Raw genomic sequence first — 20353 nt, 5'->3', positions numbered from 1 at the left:
CTTGGAATTCAGAAGAGGGGGTTGGCAGCTGGGAAGGCGGCTTGAAGTCTGGAACTTGTCTTTCTAGACCTTTCTAAAAAGTCAAGGCATGGAGGAAGGGGGTCAGGGAGCTTCAGATGAGGGCTCAGGGAGGGCGAATGTGTGCATCAAGAATGGGAATGTTGTGCCTGGGTAACCGGACCCCAACGCCCACCCCTCATCTGTATCAAACCGTCCCCGTGTGTGGGCACATGTGCATTTGCAGGCAGTTAAACAAACACAGCCACACAGACAGATGCTCACCAAACCCTTGGCAGAGGTTGTGTTGGGACCACTGAGTGAAAATTCAGAGGGACTTTGATGTTTTGCTCTCTATAAAATTTACTTTACAAGAAGAAAACATTCATTGACTATTAGTGGAAAGTTTTTAAAAGAATTTTAAAAAATGGGATTTCCGTTCTAGGTCAGCGAACCTCCAAGCAGCAGAGGGCAGCGGACAGGTGTGGATGAAAGAAGAGGGAAAACTGAGAGCAGAAGGTGGTTCTTGCTGGATGGCCAGGTGAGGACACTGTCCTGGCACCTGAACAAGGCTGTGAAAGATCTTCCCAACTACCCTGCAGAGTGGGGGTAACCACTCCCATCTATTGATGGGGAAACTGAGACTCAGGGAACCCCAACCCTCTCCTTAGTATATCCAGCTTGAGGAGCTAAGGACAAGCCTAGGAGGTCCTGAATCCTCACTCTGCAGGATTCCACAGGGGCCAGGAGCCACCTCTTCTTGGCCTCCTGCTGTCTGGCCTCTCATCTGTCACAGGGCCTTGGCACCTGCTGCTCCTCTTCCCCGGAGCTCTGTCCCTCTGCTGTCCCCACAGCTCTCTCCTCCTTATCCCTGATATATGGATCCCTCTTTTTTTGTAGCTTCACCCTCTGTGGTTTCAATTTCCCAAGGCGACCACAGTCCAAGAGTATCAAGGGAAAGATCCCAGAAAGAAACAATGTATGTGTTGTAAATCATACGTCCTTCTGGGTGGCCTGAAATCCCAGGCCATTGGCTCTGTCCCTTGGTCCAGCGTGTACACCCAGTGAACACTACCAGCCCATTAGCTAGTGGTCATTTTGGTTACTAGATCAACTCTCACATTATCATGGAGCATGTGCTCAAGTAGTTCTCATTTGACTTAATAATGGTCTCAATGTACAGGAGTAGTAACGCTGCCAACTTTATATTGTTGTAATTGTTCTATTTCACTATGTCCTTCCTCTCTCACTGGGCCTAATGTATAAACTAAACTGTACTGTAAGCATGTATATGTAAGGAAAAATGTGGTATCTATGGGGCTGGGTACTCTTCTTGGTTTCAGGCATCTGCTGGGGTCTTGGAAGGTGACCCCTGAGGATAAGGCGGGAAACCGTGTGTCCTCAGAGCCCCTCCTGCCTTCCTCCACTCCTCCCACCTTATGACCCCATTTTAATGGCTTCATTGTCCACAGTTGCTACCTGCAGTTACTTGGTTTTCGAGGGTCTGCTGTGTTTCCTACCATCATCCCAATTACATATTTCTAGGTGCTCAGATACTTGTAAGCGCACGGATTTAGGAGAATTTCAAAGGGAAAATGCTTCTGTAGACTTGGGGCTCGTAACATCACCAGAGTTTGAGCTCTCTCTGCACACCTGCTGTCCTTCAGGGCTTCGGCCGGGCTCCCCACCCGTGTCCAGGCTGAGGGTAGATCCTGTCTCTGATTCAATGAGAGGAGGACCCTCCTTTGTGCAGGCATCTCTTGCTGGAGCCCCGGAGTCCCATTTATCGTGTTTCTCCACAGCTGAGGAGGTGCCCCTGCTCATCAAGCTGGACCGGGTGCCATGCTGCCAGATGGAGCCAGGCTCTGGGTCTCACAGACAGCAAGTGGCAGTGGTGTCTCTGCTCAGGAAATATCACTGGCCTGCAATGCCACACTTTAGCTCTGACCTTAACATCAGAGCTCACCCTTGACCTTACAGCTCTTGGCTCCCCTGACCTGGTGTGGCTCTGACTGGCTGATCACTGGCTTTAGAGAGCGCTAGGGTCAAGCAGGCACCTAGGAGCCTCCATATCCAGCCACAGGCTGGGAGCTGGTTACTGTTTGTTTTATGAGAAAAACAAACTGGGGTCTGTGTTGACACGGTCAGGTGCTGGGGGAACTGGAATTCAGTGACTTTGTCGCTCTGATCAAGCTTTTAAGTGTGGCAGAAAAGTGGGAGTAGGCTGATTCTGATTCAAACAACACTGTACTTGGTAGGCAGGATAATCTCTTTTCCACTGTGTCCATGTTCTAATCCTCAGAATCTGTGAATATGTTTGGTGGCATGGCTATGGGAATTAAGGTTGCAGATGTCATTGAGGTTGTTGTAGAATCCAGAGAGCATCCTGGGTCATCCAGATGTGCCCAGTGGAACAGAATTATTCTTGGGGGTCGGAAGATGTCAAGCTCAGATGTTGGGACCAGAAATATGAGCCCTACCTCGGAACTTGTTGGAACCTCAGGCCCCACCACAGAGCTTCAGAGTTCGACTCCGCCTTAAAGCAGGACCCAAGGGACTTAGGGGATGCAGGGGTGGGGCACATAACCTACCAGCAGAGGAAGCTGCCCCTAGCTCAGGCCCATAGTGTCAGGCAGGGATGTGGCTATTGTTACCAGGTCTCATTTTCCAAAAGACTTTAAAGCGAAATACTTGAAATTTTAAATATTTTGTAGAAGGATCATGAAGTTTTGTCCGTGAGTTATGAGCTTGCAACTCTGGAGACTTGGGATTCTGGTCCTGGTTGGAACAATGGGGGAGATGCATGAGGTTGAGCAATCGGGATGCCTCCATCAATTCTCCAGTTGCAAAGCAAAAGTAGATGATGATACCTGTCATTCTATTTCACATGCATGTTGGAGCAGCAGGTTTCATGCTCCCACCACACACCCCAGGCATCCATTTAAATAATTTTTATTATAGGGTAAAGTAAAAATGAACATCAAACACCTTATGCCTATAGTATCATAAACTAAAAATTGCACGTGCCATATAATGACATTTCAGCCCACAACAGACTACACATTCCAGAGCAGGCCTGGGAGATTATGATAATGCTGAAAAGCTCCCAGTGACCTCATAACTTTCCTAAAGGCAGAGGGGCATGCATGACCTGTGTGTTGTGGGGATACTGGTGTAATCAACCCGATTGGATAGGCTGAATGCACCAGTACTCACCATTGTGTCACGGTCTCCTACAGTGCTCAGGATGGTCACGCGCTATGCAGGTCTGGGACCTGTAATGGGCTCCACTGTAAAACCGAGGGGTGCAGTAGCTTATGGCCTGGATTTGTGCAGGTCCCACGTTGCCCAGTGAGGTGCCGAGTGATCTCTCAGGCTGGGTCCTGCTGTTCAGCAAGGCACCACTGTACAAATACCGCCATGGATGAAGCCCAGTGCCACTTAACTAGTGTGATTGAATGTTACAGTCGCTGCCGATGTCCTGCAATGATGGTGACGCTCTGGAGGAGAACAGGGCTCTGAGTGCTGCGGCTCCTGGTCTCTCGAGCTCAACACGCAGGCTACCTGCGTTATCGTACCTGTCTCTACCCACATCACTGTGATTCTGTTCCCAGGGGACAGGTGGCATTGTCTGGCCTCACGTGGCACAAGTGCACGTCTGAGATGTGGTGTCTGCCTTCAAGCCAGACACTTGATGTTCTGTGGCAGGCCAGGCACGGAGCCCCGCAGCTCGGCTCCCCTTGACCCTGTTCACCCCAGTGGCCCTGAACAAACTCCGAGGCTTGTGCAAATTTTATCATGATGATCAACAGAATGAAGACATAAATTTAAAACTTATTGTAGGTGTCTTGGATCCCTCAGAAGATGACTGCAGAGCCTCAGGGGCTTGGAGCCCCAGTTTGAGAGACAGCAGGAATGAGAGAGAAGCAGGGGCTGACCTGTACCTAGGCTCCCGGCCCCCGCTGGGTCACGGCAGGCGAGGGTCCCACCACTCTGCCTCGATCTCCATGCTTAGAGAAGGGGATGGCATAGGTGTTTTGGGGACCAGGTGTAATATTATGAGAAGCACCTGGACTCGGACCATAGTAGAATTTTTATGGTGAATATCAAATGCAAAAATGGAGGTGGAAGTATTTTCTCCACCCCCTGCCTTATTTTAGCATAATTAATAAATAAAAATTGTCTATACTTAAGGCCACAACTTGAAGTTTTGATATGTCTATGCTGGAAACAATGGCCAGAGTTGAGCTAATTAACTTATCTGTCACCTCACATAATCATTTTTTTGTGTGAGAACATTTAAAGTCTACTCTTACAAATTTTAAATATAGAGTAATATTAATGGTAGTCACTGTCAGTCTCCATGTCTGACCTATTTTGCATTCTTGAAACTTGGTATCCCTGGACCAACGTCTCCCCAGGTCCCCACCCCAGCCCCGGGAACCACCATACTCTATTAGAACCTCCACTTTTATGAGTCAAAACATTTTGAGATCTCACAGCACTGTGTTTTTTTAAGTGGATCTTCTAGGATTTGCAGTACATGTCTTTAACTTTTCCCAGTATACCTTTTGGGTAGCACTATATCACTGTAGTGTTGTACTAGAATCTTATAAGATTGCACTTTGGTCCCATTCCATGTTATCATTTGCATTGTGTCACTTCTAATGTGGTATAAATTCACAGTAGATTGCTGCTAATTTTATTTCACATGATTAAATCTTAGATTCAGAAATGAGAAAAGACATTTTTATTTATCTGCTACTTATCATCTCTAGGGCTCTTCCGTTCCTTTTAATTTCACTTTTCTTTTTCCTGAAGAACTTCCTGTAATGTTTATTGTTGAGAAAACATGCTGGTGAAGGTTTTGTGAAGAGTCTGATTTTATATTCAGTTTTGTAAACTGCTTTGAGTGAGTGCAGTTCTCTAGGTTAACAGGTTTTTTTTTTTTTTTTTCCTTTCCCAGTCCATAAAAATGGCACTGATTGTTTCCTGGCTTGCATAGTTTCTAATGAGAAGTAGGCTGTGATTCTTACCCTTGGTCCTGAGTATGTCATGTCTGTAATATTGTGTATGCAATGTTCTGGTTTCTTTAAAGATTTTATATCTATGGTTAGCTTTCAGCAATATGGTTATGCTGTTTTTCTTTGTTCATGCTGCTTGGAGTTCTGTTAATTTTTTTAAAATATTTTTATTTGTACATGGACAGAATATCTTTGTTTGTTTATTTATCTATTTATTTATTTATGTGGTGCCAGGATTGAACCCAGGGCCTCCTACATGCTAGGCAAATGCTCTACCACTGAGCCACAACCCCAGCCCAGCTCATTCTTGCATTTAGGAGTTTTCAGATTGGAAGACATTTTCCCACTCATTCTTTAAGTATACGCTTGGTCCCTTCTACACCCCTCCTGACTCCCACCTGAGGAATCCTAGCTACGTGTATATTAAACTCCTTGATATTGTGCCACAATTAATATGGCATAAAACACTTCATTTCTCATTTTTTCCTTGCTTCATTTTGGATAATGCTTATTTCTACTTCTATCTGCATATTGATCTTTTCCTCCTACAATGATAGTTTTGTTTTAATCTCATTTTATATTCTTTTTGAACTGAAATTATCAGATTAAACCAATACAATTTATCATGGTCACTCAATGTTCTTTTCAACTCAGATTTTGTAGATTTGACTTTCAGGTTTTCAATTTGGGTCTTTAATAGTCTTCCAGTTCTTTCCTTGTTATGCTCATGTCATCTTTTACCATCTTGAACATATGCAGCATATTTATCATGGCTACTTTAATGTCCTTCCCTGGTGACTCTGTCAACTGTGCCATCTCTGATTCTATTGATTTTTCTCCTGGTCACTGATCAGACTTTCCTGCTTTTTTGCAAACTTAGTAGCTTTGGATTGAATGTCAAATATTGGAAAGTTCTTTTTTTTATGGTGAATTTTCTTTTATTCCTTTATACAGTATATGTCTTTGTCCTGACATTTGTTAAGATACTTGAAATTAGTTGAATCCTTTTGAAGATTACTTTTAAGCTCTTTTTAAAGAAAGTTCCAAGGTGTCTTTAGTCTAGAGCTAATTTAGTCTCATTAATAAGACAAAGCTCTTCTGAGAACCTCATGGAATGTCTTTTATATTATAAAGTCTTTTCACTTTGGCTTCTAGGAAGATGCATTCTTCCAATTTTGTGTGACAGCCCGGGATATTTCAGCCTGTTGTTTTGTGATGGTTAATTCCCCATCTTGGCTGGCTTTCTCTCATACCTTAGCAGAAAACGCTTGGTTAATACATTGAGAGACTTCTCTGCAGACATCCTGAGCTCTCTCTCTGCCATGCCAAATCCAGCTGCCTTGCTTTTTCCAACTCTGCACTTACTCTTCTTAACTCTGAAAAATTTCCAGGCTTTCTTTGAATTCTCTCTCCCAGTTGTGCAGCCTGGAAACCACTTCCCAGCAGTGGGCTGGAGGAGCCGTGAGGGTCCCTCATTTCCCTGTCCTCAAGAACTGCTGCTTCTTTTGCTGCATGTTGTCAATTTCTGAAAACAAAACAGTTTTTAAATATGTATTTCCATGTTCATCTACTTGTTTAGGTGGGAACATACTCTCTCTATACACACACACACACACACACACACACACGCGTGCGCGCGCAGGTTGCCTGGTCTGTCATTTTTGAAAGAATACTTTCTTTAGGAGTGAAATTCTGGGTTGAGAGATTTTTCTTTGGTCATGTTAAAAATGTCATCCCATGTCTTCAAGTTTGCATACTTTCCAGTTAAAATTTGCTTTATTTCTTCCCTCTGATACTTTGAACGTAGTACTGTCCGTACCCCCTCCCAAATATTATTGCCTTCAATATTTTCTTTTGATCTTGGTTTTTAAAGAAGTTTGAATATGATGTGTTTAGGTAGGGTCTTTTTCTTGGACAGAAAGACAAAAAGGAGAATTTCTCCATTTTTTTTTTCCCTCCAGACTCTTGATATATAGCTTGGTTCATTTTATTTTATTTTTTCATTTTTTGGAAAATTCTCAGCCATTATCTCTTCCATATTTTTTCGACTCTATTTTCTCTCCCTTCTTTTGAGATTCCAACTACACCCAGGGTTATGCAGGCACAGCTGGACTGCGGATACTTTAGGAAGGGATTAAAAAGAGGACGCCAGTGCTCAGGACATGCTACTACAGCAGTAGAGAAAGAGCAGGGAGCACCCAGGTGACCGTGTCTGAATGGAATGGCCCTGTGGGAGCAGTGACCTTGTTGGAAGGGAGGACCCTCTTTGGCCCAGCAGTTGCAATCAGCCTGTTCTTTGGTTAAGAACAGGTTGGCTGGGCTGGTCTCTGGAAGGAGGGGAACGCGGGTGCTGGGCTGCCTGGGTTAGTGTCTTGTAGTACCCAGCACTTAACAACTTGACTGCATCCCACTGAGTTCAGGTGAAGTTGTCTCATTGTTTATCAAGGTTCCATCGTATGCTGTGGACTACATATACCTAAGTTAATTCTTAAAGATTAATGAATAGTCTACATATCCATGAACGTTAAAAATACTTCTGATTTATTTCTGTTCCTACCAACACCAGTGGACTTTCTTGAGCCTGTTAGTGTGTGCTTAGGCAGGAGTGGAGGGGCCTTTGCTGCTGTGGCCATTTTCTTTTTCCAGGCCTCAGTTGTCCTTGAAGGAGTCCCTCCTCCCCTATCAGTCCCAGCAGGCATTGTATTGCCCATGTAATGCCTCCACTGATGGTTCCTGTCTTCCTAGGGCTTCTTACACTCCTCCCTCACCACCTTCCTACCACAGCCCCCAGTTCTCTGGTGTGTGGACTGCCTGTCCATCTTTGCCGACGTCCAGTATGTGTGCGTGTCCAGACATTTAACATTGGAACACTTTTACACTTACCATTAGATCATGCTGTAGATTGTTTTTCAAAACTGTTTTCCTGTGCATGATATTTCTGAAGTCATTCTACGCTGCTGTGCGTAGATCCAGCTCACTTATTCTGACCATTTCAGACAATTCAAATATCTGTAGGTATAGTCCTAGGAAGATCCCTGATTGTACAAAACCTGGGAAAAAGAGCACATACTTTTATGATTTGAATAGATCATGCCAAGGGGGTCAACGGAAGTGTGCCAGGTACCCCTGTTTCCCTTCAAAATGGCTGTAGTAACTTGCATTCATAATACCCAGTGTTTGAGGGTTTCTATTTTTTTCATGTTTTTCCCAAGTAAGAATTATTGAATATTTTGCTGGATGAAAACATTATTTTGTTGTCTTTTTGGCTCAAACTTATTTAACTGCCAATGTCTGAGGACACACTTTTGATGGCCATCCATTTATATTTTCTTTTTTTCTTTAAAGAGAGAGAGAGAGAGAGAATTTTTAATATTTATTTTTTAGTTGTTGGCGGACACAACATCTTTGTTTGTATGTGGTGCTGAGGATTGAACCCGGGCCGAACGCATGCCAGGCGAGCGTGCTACTGCTTGAGCCACATCCCCAGCCCTATATTTTCTTTCTTTATTGGAACTTTCTGGTTCCAACATATATTCTTCCAGTGTTCTGGGCCTTGCAGTATTTTTAGAATCTCAAACTTGAAACTTGAGAGATGATGAAATTGGAGGTCATCAGTGGGCATCAGTGATTTATCTCTTAGAAAGTCTGCAACCATAGTGAGCAAATTAAAAGCTTATGTGCATTATGTTTCTTGGAGTCAATAAAATAATTGTTGAATGTCTGAGTTACAGAATCAGAGGCCGTGGGCATGAAATTGAGTTAACCAACATGTTGGACCAGAAGTCATTTGGGGACCACTTTAGTTTCATTATGACACAGACTGGCAGTTCCTGCTGGTCTCACAGCCGTGCCCACTTCCTGATCACCAGGCACTTTTACTTGGTCTCGGAACTCCGTGCCGGAGCTGCAGCACGGCGTGTCCAGGCGCATCGGGCGCCTCAGGAGGATTTCTCGAGCTTCGCCCAGATCCTGCCCTTACAGGAGGCAGAGCTGCTCCCTGGGAGAACAGGCCCGGGCCCTCCCCCTTGTCAGTCCCTGTCCATTAGTCTTCATGTCCCACAGAGGCTCTAGGCCCCACCTCCTCTGCTGACAGCCTGGCATTGCACTGATGTGACATCTTTGAGAGTCCTTAAGACCAGCAGGGAGGTGAAAGAGAGGGCAGTGCTGGGGGAGGGACAGGGAGGCAGCCCGTCAGCATCACAGGCATCACACCGGAGAGACTGAATTAGCCCGGGCCTGGGTGGAAGCTGGTGTTCAGTGCCGCAGGCCTCCTGCCAGGGCTGGAGTCCAGCCACTTCCTGTGGCCAAGCTCCCTGGGTCTCTAGAGCTGGCTCCGCGCCTGCCCCAATCTGGTTGCCATATTCGGGTCACCAGGAGCAATCCTGTCCATGTGTCCAGCCGTGTCACAGGAGGGCCCTTGATCTGCCGAGCACCTGGATTCAAGTTTCAGGAGAAGTTGGGAATCCTAGAGGGAGAGGAAAGGCCATGAGCTGGGACCTGGTCAGAGAAGGCAAAGCGGAAATGAGCTTTAGACTTGGGGCAGGAAAAGGTTTTTTGAAAAGAGGATGTGTGTGTGTGTGTGGGGGGCAGGGGCCACGCCTGTAATCCCAGCTACTCGGGAGGCTGAGGCAGGAAGATCTCGAGTTCAAAGCCAGCCTCAGCAACTTAGCAAGGCCCTGTCTCGAAATAATAAACAAATAGGGCTGGTGGTTCAGTGGTTAAGCACCCCTGGGTTCAATCCACAGTACTGAGAGAGTCGGTCCTCACTGAATTCCACTGTGAGGAGAAGCGAGCTTTCCTCATTCTCCTTGTTATCTGCTACTGCATGACCGACCACCTCAAGACTTAGTTTCCTGAGGCTTTAAAATTTTAAATTGTACACCATTCTGCACAAGGGCTGGGCTTAGCTGGGCGGTTCCTCTGCCGGTCTTGCTCATTAGCTGGTGTCTGGCTGAAGGCTGGATTGACTGGGGACATGAAATGCTGGACTTGCTAGGTGGTCATGGACCTTTCCCTGTGATACTTCCACTTGGTCCACTTTGGTTTCTCAAACAGCATAACCATATTTTTACAGAGCCATATTTTTATAGAGGTTCCCGAGTACAAAAGGAGAACCTGCCAATCCTCCCTGAGGCTTAGGCTTAGGAGGGAGGCAGCATGGTCCCCACTGTGTCGAGGGCACAGCAGGCGAGGGCGAGTCCTAGGCAGCCCCCCCACAGGGAGAAGACTGTGAATACTGAGAAGGGGTGGTCTCTCCAGGTCACTAACGTAACAGACTGCCACAGCCACCGAAGCCAGGGGCTTGCTTGTCCAGTAGCCGCCTTCACTGACGAGTACACACCGATGTCCAGTGTTTCCCACACTTCATCCGTCTCTTCCTGTCTCACGATTTTCACTCCTTTCTGGTATCATTTTAAATATTAGACTTTTTTTTTTCTTTCATTTTTTCTTTCTTCCTATTTTTTTCCATCAACACATAATAATTGTACACATTTATGGGGTATAATTTGAAATTTTAATATGTGTATACAGTGTATTATAGTCAAATCAGCATGTTTCTTTAAATAAAGTAAGTTAAATAGAGACAGACTTATTGAAAAATAAAACTTTGTGTTACTACTGAAAATAAAGGGTTGGAAGTACAATTGTATTTTTCTTTCATCTCATTAAAATAAACATATAACTATCCAAACAACTCACCCCCACAGCCCCTAAAGACATTTTATAATGACCAGGTAGGGGCACAGCCCCCGGTTAGGAGGTTACAGAGATACGTGATAATTTGGGCTAAATTGGATTTCACCGACCTTGAATCTGCTTCTCTATAATTCGTACCCACTGGACTCCACTTAAATACTGCCTTTGATACTGGACAAGTTCTCAAGGGAGTTTCCACCACCGGACACTCCCAGTTCCTTCAACCTTTCCCATTGCCTTGAAGTAATGGGCAAAACTAACCCAGTGAACAGACCCTTGGAACTCCGAAGGCCCGGTCACCTCCAGGTGGCAGGTGGGCAGATGTGGGCCTTTCTTCAGTGGCACTAGCAAACAGTGTGCTCCTCTCCAGGACATCCTGTTTCCCTGACAACCACTGTTGTGACCTCATCTCTCCATGTCACAAGTGCCCATATGTCCAGAGAGAGCTTAGGGGACAAAGTTCAGAAGGTCTCTGCAGGGGTCGGATTCCAGACGGTTCCCACCCTGTGGACTTGCTGCAATCCTCCTTCCGACTTCGGCTCATGGGTCTCCATCTCCTCCCTCTCTTTCCCTGTCTCCTCCTTTCTCATGACAGAGGGTCTGCTTTTTCTTAGCTCCTCTCCTGAATATTCACAGTAACTTCAGAACGTGGAACATGCTTATGCACAGTTTTCTGGTGGGTGAAGAGATCTGCGTGTCTGTTCTCTTAACATTGCAATGATAGAAGGGGCTCCAGTGGAATGTTATGGACAGGAAAGCCCTGGACGCTGGGCAGCCAGTAACCAAGAAGTGGGGATAGTTTCTAAGTAAGAAGGTGTTGTCTTGGTTCTTTCCTCATTTATATGACAAAATACCCCAAACCAGGTAATTTATAAAGAATGGAAGTTAATTTGGCTCATGTTCTGGAGACTGGAAAGTCCGAGAACACGGCTCTGGTGTCTGGTAGGTGCCGGCAACATGGGACAGGTGTCACATGGTGAGACAGAGCAAGCTGCCAGCTCAGGTCTCTGCCTTTGCCTAGGAAGACCCTGACATCTTGGAGTGAGTCTCCCCCCACCCATGACTTCACTCAATCTGAATCACTCCCCAAAGGTCTCTTCTGAAAATCCCATTAACGTGGATTTGAGAGTAAGTTTCCACCACATGAACTTTTGGGGACACATTCAGACCCCATCAGGCAGCCTTGAACAGCTTCCAATTTGCCTGTTTCTGATTCTAAATAGAATCTAATTTGATTTCTAACCTTCAGCTCAGGAGCCTTAGAAAGTCTGGCTAGGAAAGGTGCCAAGGAGAACCCTTCCCAAAGTTATCTCATTCCTTGTATCTTGTGGCCATGGCTCTGTGAAGGTCTTGACACCAAAAGAAGAGGCCCTGTTCTTCAGGGGGTGCTATGACAGACTTGGCCCCAGCTGCAGGAGCCAGAGGGGCCTAGGGCGTTCCCAGCCCACCACTCAAGGACAGGTAGTTTTGGGTAAGTGGCTTCTCCTGGAGCTTACAGCCACCAGGTAAGGTGGACTCCAGGTGTCCCCTGCTTAGAGTGGTCAAGTGCAGCAGGTGCCAATGCCCACTTGGCATCAGATCCTTAGCTCTTGGCATCAGTGCAGATTCCCTGGATCCCCAGGCTGTGCTCCTTGCTCGTACACCTACTGTATGGTGGGCCATGATCTGGGGGCTGGAGAAAACCGTAGCTCTCGGGTGCAGCCCAGAACTGGTCTGTGGGCCTGTGGGATGCTGCTGCCCTCTAGTGGTCGCACAGAGCGCTACCTGCACGTTGCTCCTCAGGGCCAGACGCACTTGGATCACCCTTGGGCCTCTCTGTCTATGGGCAGGAATGGATTTGATCTGTGCCACCTCTTGATGGCTGTAGCCAACCTCAGGAACTCTGGGCCAAAGCTCTCTGTGTCCTGTGTCCCCATCAATAGCTGTCTGGCCTCGCACAAGACATTTAAGTTTTCTGAGACTCCTTGGTCTGCAAAATGGGCCTGCGGTAGGTAGGGTCCCTTCCACCACCCTGGGATTCTGAGCGCTGGGACACCTCTTCACTATTCAAAGCCTGCCCTTTGCCATGAAGGGCTTAGAGGGAGGGGGGTCTCCCCAGACAGCTGAGAAGAATAGGGGTCCTGGGGAAAAGCTCGACTTGGCTCCACGAGGCTCCTGTCCTAATGGGGGGGTCCTCCTCCAGCAGCAGCCCCTCCCCCTTCACACGCCTCTTCCTTCCTCCAGCTCTGGCAGTGCCTTGTGTAGTCTAGGCAGCTGGGAAATCTGATTTCCAAGGCGGTCCCCACTCTGCTGTGCTGGTCACTGGCTTTGAATTTAAACGACATACATGTGGGGCTTTGGTTTTCTGATTCCGCAGTGACCCCCACAACCCCAGGAAGGGGTGACTCACTCACAGCTGTCAGCCTGAGGGTAGGTGGCATAGTCCTCGGGGCTCAGGTAGGACCTGCCATGAGTGCCCAGCTACCTGAAGGCACCCAGCCCCTACTGTGAAGCATCATCTCGGGGAGCTGATGGAGCACCCCTCGAAGCCAGGTTCTGAGGGCAGGTGGGACTTTGGAAGGGGCTGACACAAGTTGAGCACTCCATTTCTTTTTAAAAAACAGGAGTTCTCGGTTTAGGTGTGGGAGATGGACAGCAAACGCGTCCTCCAACACACCTTCCGAAGCCGGTGGTGGAAGTGCTGTGGAGGACAATCAGAGGCCACACAGGGGAGGCAGGGAGCCGGCCCAGCCAAGTGACATGTGAACCAAAGCCATGGGGTTAGAGGCTAAGCTTCTGGGGCTTTCCAGAGCTGCCCAGGTCTGCATTTATGCTGTCCTCCCATCCCAAAGCCCAGCCAGGTTATTCATCCCCAGTGACTGGCCATCAATAAGCTCAGTGAGGCGTGGCCACAAACCCAGTCACTGGGTAAAACTCCCACAAGACCCCAGCACGGAGGGTGAGATCCCACCATTCCCGTGAGGACTTCTGCTTTTCCCCTGGACGCTGGACTAGGTGGGGGCCTTGGACACACACAAGAAGAGCAGCCCAAAGTCCATCAGCAGCGTGGCCCTTGCTGTGCAGGCCCCAGGTGCAGCGCTCCTGCTGGAGCGTCACAGGGGTAGTCCGAGTGCCTTCCGCCCCTTCCTGCCCTGGGGAGCGGCTGCTCACTGCTTTCCTGCCTGCAGTTTTCTGTCCCCGAATTTCCGTAGCTGACTCCTTTGCCTGGTTCAGATCTCAGCCCAAATGTCACCTCCCAGGATATCTCATATAGCCTGCTCCCCTGGGATAGAGGACAGTTCAGAGAAGGCTTATGCAAAGGGATGCTTAGCAGGGTCTTGCAGAATGAGCAGCAGAGTGAGCAGCAGGGACCAGATGAACAAGGGACATGATGGTGGACACACGCAGAGACCAAGGAGACCCAGGAGGGTCTTGGAGCTACACCCGTTTCCCGCTGTGGCATTGTGGTCCGTGAGCGAATCGTCCTCAGGAGGTGACTTTGGAGAAGCAGGCAGGGCCCAGGTCACAAGGACTCTCAGTGTCATAGGCCTTGACTATTGCTCTGATGGCCACAGCAAGCCACTGGAAGGATTGGAGTAGCAAAGCAGCCATTTAGGTGCAGGCGGCTTTTAGAGTGGCCTGGAGAAGGAGAGAAGGGGATCTTGCATAAGCACAGGAGCCCATGGAGGAACGGGAGCCAGGCAGGAGCAGGGGAACGGGAGGAAAGCTAAAGGTCTCAGGAGGTGGGACCTCGTGGCTTATCAGAATCCTGAAAGCAGGAGGCCCCAGGTAACCGTAGAGGCCCGACTTGGGGGACACTAGTGCCGTTCACCTAGGTGAGCACCCAGAGAAGGAGCCGGTTTTTAGGAAGTGTCATCAAATCTAGAAAGAGGAACCCCAATGTCAGCCTGAGCAGAGTGTATGACCCCCTTCTAGTTCAGGGGCTCACGGGGCCCCCTGCTGGGCAGAGGCAGGAGCCCAGAGACAACTCCCAGGGGTGCTGTGCAGAGGGCCCACGTTGCTTCAGGCTTCAGGGCCCTTCCAGCCGGGCTGGCCCAATTCCAAGTTCTCTCACACCTTCCCCAGCACAAGAAAAAGTGCTCCTGTTTTCTTGCTGAGAAAGGAAAGGTTGGGGCCATGCACATAATCTGAAGGTCGCGGCAGCCCCACCTTGGCTTCCCTGGGACTCAGATCTCTTCTGAGCAACCATCCATCCAGGGGCCCCTTTCCTGGGCTTGCCATTGTCACTCGGTCCTGCTGGCCTGTCTTCCCACAGCTGCTGTCTTGTTCCACAGCTAGACCTCCTGCAGCTCCCACGCAGCCTTCCACTGCCATTGCCCAAGGTGCCCGTGGCGCTCTGAGCAGGGCTGGTTCCAGGAGAGGGGAAGGACAGGGCTGGTCAGGAGGGCGGTGGGTCATCCGAGGGAAGGCTGCAGAGGAGGGGGCTCCAGATCATGATCACAAGGAGGGCTGAAGGCATCTGGACTCAACCCCAACGATATGGGGCCGGTGAGTCGCTTTTTCTTCTGTGAACTTGAGCAAGTTGTGTCATTTCTCTGAGCCTCAGTTTCCCCATTGATAAAATTGAATGAGGGTCATCCTATGTCACATGACAACGCTTTGGCCAATGATGGAAGACAGGAGGCAGCGGGCCCCTTGAGACAATGATGAAGCTGAAACACTGGTTACCGGGCCCTGGGAGCAGCAGGCTGCACTGCACCCGGGCACCCTACGCCCTGGGTGGAGGCTGGCCAGGTGCCCTAGGCATGCCGGAGCACTGTGAGGTCCTCACCACCAAACGGCAAACGATGGGTTTCCAGGGCACTTTCCCAACAGCCAGCAACGTAGGACCGTACCCCTCAGGGGTGCCCAGGGAGGAGGAAGAAAGGTCCGCACAGGTTTAAGCCACAGCCTGGCGCACCCTGAGCTCCTGCAGGTGACATGGAGGCTCAGGAGAAGAGCCACACAGGCAGGTGGCTCTGGGGTTCAGCGTGGTGAGCACCCACAGGATGAGCACCCACAGTAGCCCCGGAGCACTGGCAGTATAGCTGAGTGCCAGTCCTGGCCCCAGGCGTCCCTGGGTGCAGAGGGACCCAGGCTGTCGTCACACACAGGTACAGGAGGGAGGGCCTCCAGGCTTGCTGCCCGTTCCTGGGGGCAGCAGAGGTGGCCCTTGGTAAATGGAAACTGTTGTTATTTTTAAAGTATTTTATATTTTTCTGCTTACAAAACTGAAGGTGTCAAAATCAGGACAAATACTAAGGGAATAAAACAAAAATGACCTTCAATCCCGAAGACACAGAGGAAAAACAGCATGTGGGCTTGTTACATGTGGCACACACGGTAGAGTTCCTGGGTGTTGGGGGGGTTACCAGGGACTGTACCAAGGGGTGCTTAACCACTGAGCCACATCCCCAGTCCCTTTTCTTTTCTATTCAGAGAGGGGGTCTTGCTAATTCCTTAGGGCCTCGCTAAGTTGTGATCCTCCTGCCACAGCCCCCCTAGTTGCTGGGATGACAGGTCCGCAGTTCCTGGCTTTTCAAAAATTTAACATCACATAATGAACTCTTGTTTATGTCATTATAAAGGTGTGGTGTTTTTTTAATCTTTTTTTTTTCTTAAAACACGAATAAAGAATATTCTCTCCTAAAACACTATGGTTTGAGTCCTAGTTTTTGGATAGTTTCCCTTTCCCTACACATTTGAAACTCAGTCTTTAGGAGAATCACACTCTCAGAGACTTTGCCCCCAGCAGAGATTATCTCCGTAAGCTGCAGTCGGCTCTATATCCCCACAGGCTCTCATCTTTGGATGACAGCGATTTCAAATTGGAAATATTCGGAAAAAAATTATGTTTGGTTAGAACTGCACAAACATTTCTTGTCATGATTTCCTAAACATTTCAATGTGGCAACTATTTATATAACAAATTGTATGAGGTGCTCTAACTCATCTAGGGATGATTTAAAGTCTCTGGGAGGATGTGTGCAGGTTATAGGCAAATACTACGCCATCTCGCACAAGGGCGTGAGCAGCCTAGGCGTTTGGTGTCCATGGTGTCCCGGAGCCAGTCCCCTGCAGATAACTTAGTGTGCATGTACAGCAGGAGTCTGTGGACCCCACTAGGCCTGGGGTCTTTAAAGTCAGGCTGTGCCGAAGCTGGGCAGCTTGCATTGCTTCGTGTAACTTGGACACCCACTGCTCCTTCCGCATGAGGTACAGATTACTTTTAAGTGCACCAGCGATCAATTTCTGTTCTGCAGATGAGGAAATCAAGTCAAGTAACTTGCCAGGGTCACACAGCTGGAAAAATGGCAAAACCCAGATGGAGAACCTACATTTGTCTAATTCCAAACTCATCCTCTCTGTGTTGCCTCTAACTCATCTGGGGAGTCCCCAAGGTCTGTTCCATGGACAATCACATAATAGGTTGTCATAAATGTTTAATGAATGAATGAAATAATAGATGAATGCACGGCAAGTGAGCAAGCCCAGGAACACTGAAGGCAGAAAGAGTTTTATTTGGAAGGTGCACCAGGAAAAGCACGTTTATTGCTTGTGTGCAGCAAGCAGGGCATGTTAATTTGCACGTTATTTCTCCTTCCATCCTAATGGGTTTACAAAAAAGGGCACCTGGGATGGAAAATAGTGCGTTCCTCACATTTCATTGTTGATTAAAATGATTTAAAATGTACTACGAATGACTTCCAATAAGCAAGCAGAGGGAGAGCAACAGAGCAGGAAGTGGAACACAGAAATGGAGGTAAGATAAATAGGATCTGAAATATCTGGGTCTTTTGAATGAGAAATCAAAGCACAGGGCTGCTTGTGTGAGCTTTGTTTAGCTAGCAGGTTAAAAAGGAAAAGAATCCAAAATCCATGTGCAGATTCTTAACCAAGCGTGCACAGCATTTTAAGCAGTCCTTGCATCTGAAGAGTCAAAGTATTTAGCAGTATTTTTTGTCTAATTGGAAAAGAAAAGGAGAGATTCTGTCACCTTCGTGCTGAACTGATGCCGACGAAAGGAAAAAACCCCAAACAACCCTGAGCCACCAGCCGGTCCTCCAAAGTGGAGGGGCAGAGGGGCCGCAGGAATCCGGATGGGATAAGGCTGACATTTAAACAGGTGAGAAAACATGTGGCATTTTAGAAAGAACGTGCGAGCCATTTGCTCTTGGGCTGTATGTGCTTATCCACTGAAGTGGCCTTGGCCAGGGCCACTGGGAGACCAGGGTGTGAGCACGGGCTCTGGCTCCTCCCATGTCCAGCTCCAGGCCGGGCTGACTTCTGACGTTCTGTCACTCCCTTGTCTGTAAAATGGGGATGACAATACCCTCATATTTGATGTCATTAGTCTTCATGTTGTCGATGAAAACGTGAGTCTCATAGAAGTTACTTGACAGGTTGGGGGCGTAGCTCAACAGTAGAGTGCCACCTAGGGCCACCTGTTCCAGGTCAGGGGTAGGAAGTGAGGTGCTGGGGTGCAAACCTGGTCCTGTCCGACTCTGAGTCCCGTGTGGTTCTCTGGCTCCTCTGTGGTGTCTCCCTGCCTCCTTCTGCCCCAGATCGTCATAGCCTAGCACTTCTTTCTCCAGAAGAAACCATGGAGACTGTGAAGATGGGAGGAGAGGGCAGGGGCAGGGTCCCCACCAGGCCAGCTCAGAAGCCAGCAAGGCAGGGGGAGTGTGTCTGCATATTTAAAAACTGCTGAACACGCCCATTTAACTACCGAGTTTGGCTCAAAGGTGATATATTCAGTGCTTACTCTGACTTGCCATTTGGACATGCTGTTCATGGCCTTTAAGGCAAACACCCCAATTATAGTCCTATGTTAATCATTAGTAATTTAGAAGATGATGGTTTCCTAAATCCTGCTGGCTGTTTTAGAGGAATGTAAGTCCATTGTAATAAGCACTTTCTAACAAGACTTGATAATGGACAGCATTAAAGCCCTTGGTGCCCCAGGCTTGTGGGGGGGCGGCGGGGTCCGGCAGCAGGAAGGGCTCTCAAAGCAGGGTGCCCTAGTTCCTGAAGCCGCACTCCTGCTCGGGCTCTTCTCCTGCAGAAGACACCGAGGCCACTAGAGGGGGCAGTTGTACAGACAGAGATGCAGCTTCAGCCAGGCCCTGGGCAGCCAGAGGGCTTTAGCTGGAGAGAGGCTGCAGGCCAGCGACCCTTCCTAAGGCTTTCAAGTTTGAATGCTAAAGACCTTCACCCTCTCTAAACCTGTGCCCTTGATCGCAACCAGGGGTTTATCCTTCAGTAAAATCCTGGTATTTTCATGCCATGAGTAAATACCTCTGGTCTCCATCCGTCTGTCCATCCATCCACACATCCTTCTTTCCATCCATCTTCCAAATAGTTCTGGGCATTTACTGTGTACCAGGCACCAAACCTACGCTTTATCTTCTTGGAAAGCCTACATCCTAAAGGAGGGAGACTAGCATCCAACAGTAATGAGACAGACCCCTGCAGCCCGGCTCGGGGTGTGGGAGAAGAAGAGGCTCCCCTGCAGCACGGGCTTCCCCTCTCAGGGCCCTGGCCTTTTAGATAAATGCAGTTAACCCGGTGAGTGTATTCTGAGCTGAGAGGAGAGATTAGAAAAGGCTTTGAAGATGAACGGCCTGTGGTGGTCCACAGGCAGGGGCAGCAGGAAGGGAGGTGGGAGCCCAGGCAGGGCCAGGCTGCTGGGCTCTTGCAGAGCAGGGTTCTGTGTGCAGTGCAGACCTTGGGGTCCCCGTTATCTGCCCACAGGACATATCTGCTCCTGGCAGCTTCACTTAGCATGTGCAGCCACACCCCATGACGTCACAGCAAGCCCACCTGGGGACACGTTTCTCAGACAGTGTCCTCCTTGTGAAGCGGCACGTGACTGTACAGTAGAAGTGCAGAGTTGCACCTGGGAAGACAGGTGACCACTGCCAGAGGGTGGTTCTCCCTGGGAAAGGACGGGCTTGGGACACAGGCGGTTTGGCTGTGTCTGTGGACGGCGAAGCACTCCGAAGCCTGTGTGGTCAGCGTGGAGGTGTGTTCTTGCCAGCCGAGGAGACAGGCACGATCCACAGGATCTTCTACAACTTCTTCTCAGCTCACATATTCATGGTAGAAAAGATCAAAACAGAACCCTCAGTGTGTATTGTCCCTCTCCAGCCACCAACCCCACAGAGTGGGTACTTTTGGTGCCGGATGTCTTGGCCACATGCATTTAATGGAGATGCATATCCAGTAGTGTTCTCCATAAGAAAGGACGGCTCAGTTAACTTCGTGGGTTTTAGACGTTGTGTAAAGAAGGCCAAGATAAGTTTTCTCCCAAGCTTCGATACTGGCTCCCCCTTTACCTTTGGTAGACATATCACCATGGTAACAGTCACGGTTTGGTTTTCATAGTTGACAGCCACACTTTGTGATTCGAATGTGGGGCTGAAACTGTTTTCTGACAAAGATAGATTGGAAAAGATGACGATTGTACAGAAATCATTCAGCCTCAGTTCAGGTCATGAAAGTAGTGCCAGCCAGGCCAGCCGCCGCCTGCCACAGGTCCCACCGACCACTGCCGTGACTGAGCTGTGCGACCAGCCCAGGGTCACGTTGGAGTTCAGTGTGGACAAAGTCAAGACCTGGGCCTCTGCACTTGACTCTAAAGTGGTGGGTTGCCT

This window comes from Marmota flaviventris, chromosome 5 (assembly GCF_047511675.1).
Source record: "Marmota flaviventris isolate mMarFla1 chromosome 5, mMarFla1.hap1, whole genome shotgun sequence".
NCBI lineage: Eukaryota > Metazoa > Chordata > Mammalia > Rodentia > Sciuridae > Marmota > Marmota flaviventris.
This window is presented reverse-complemented; position numbering follows the sequence as displayed.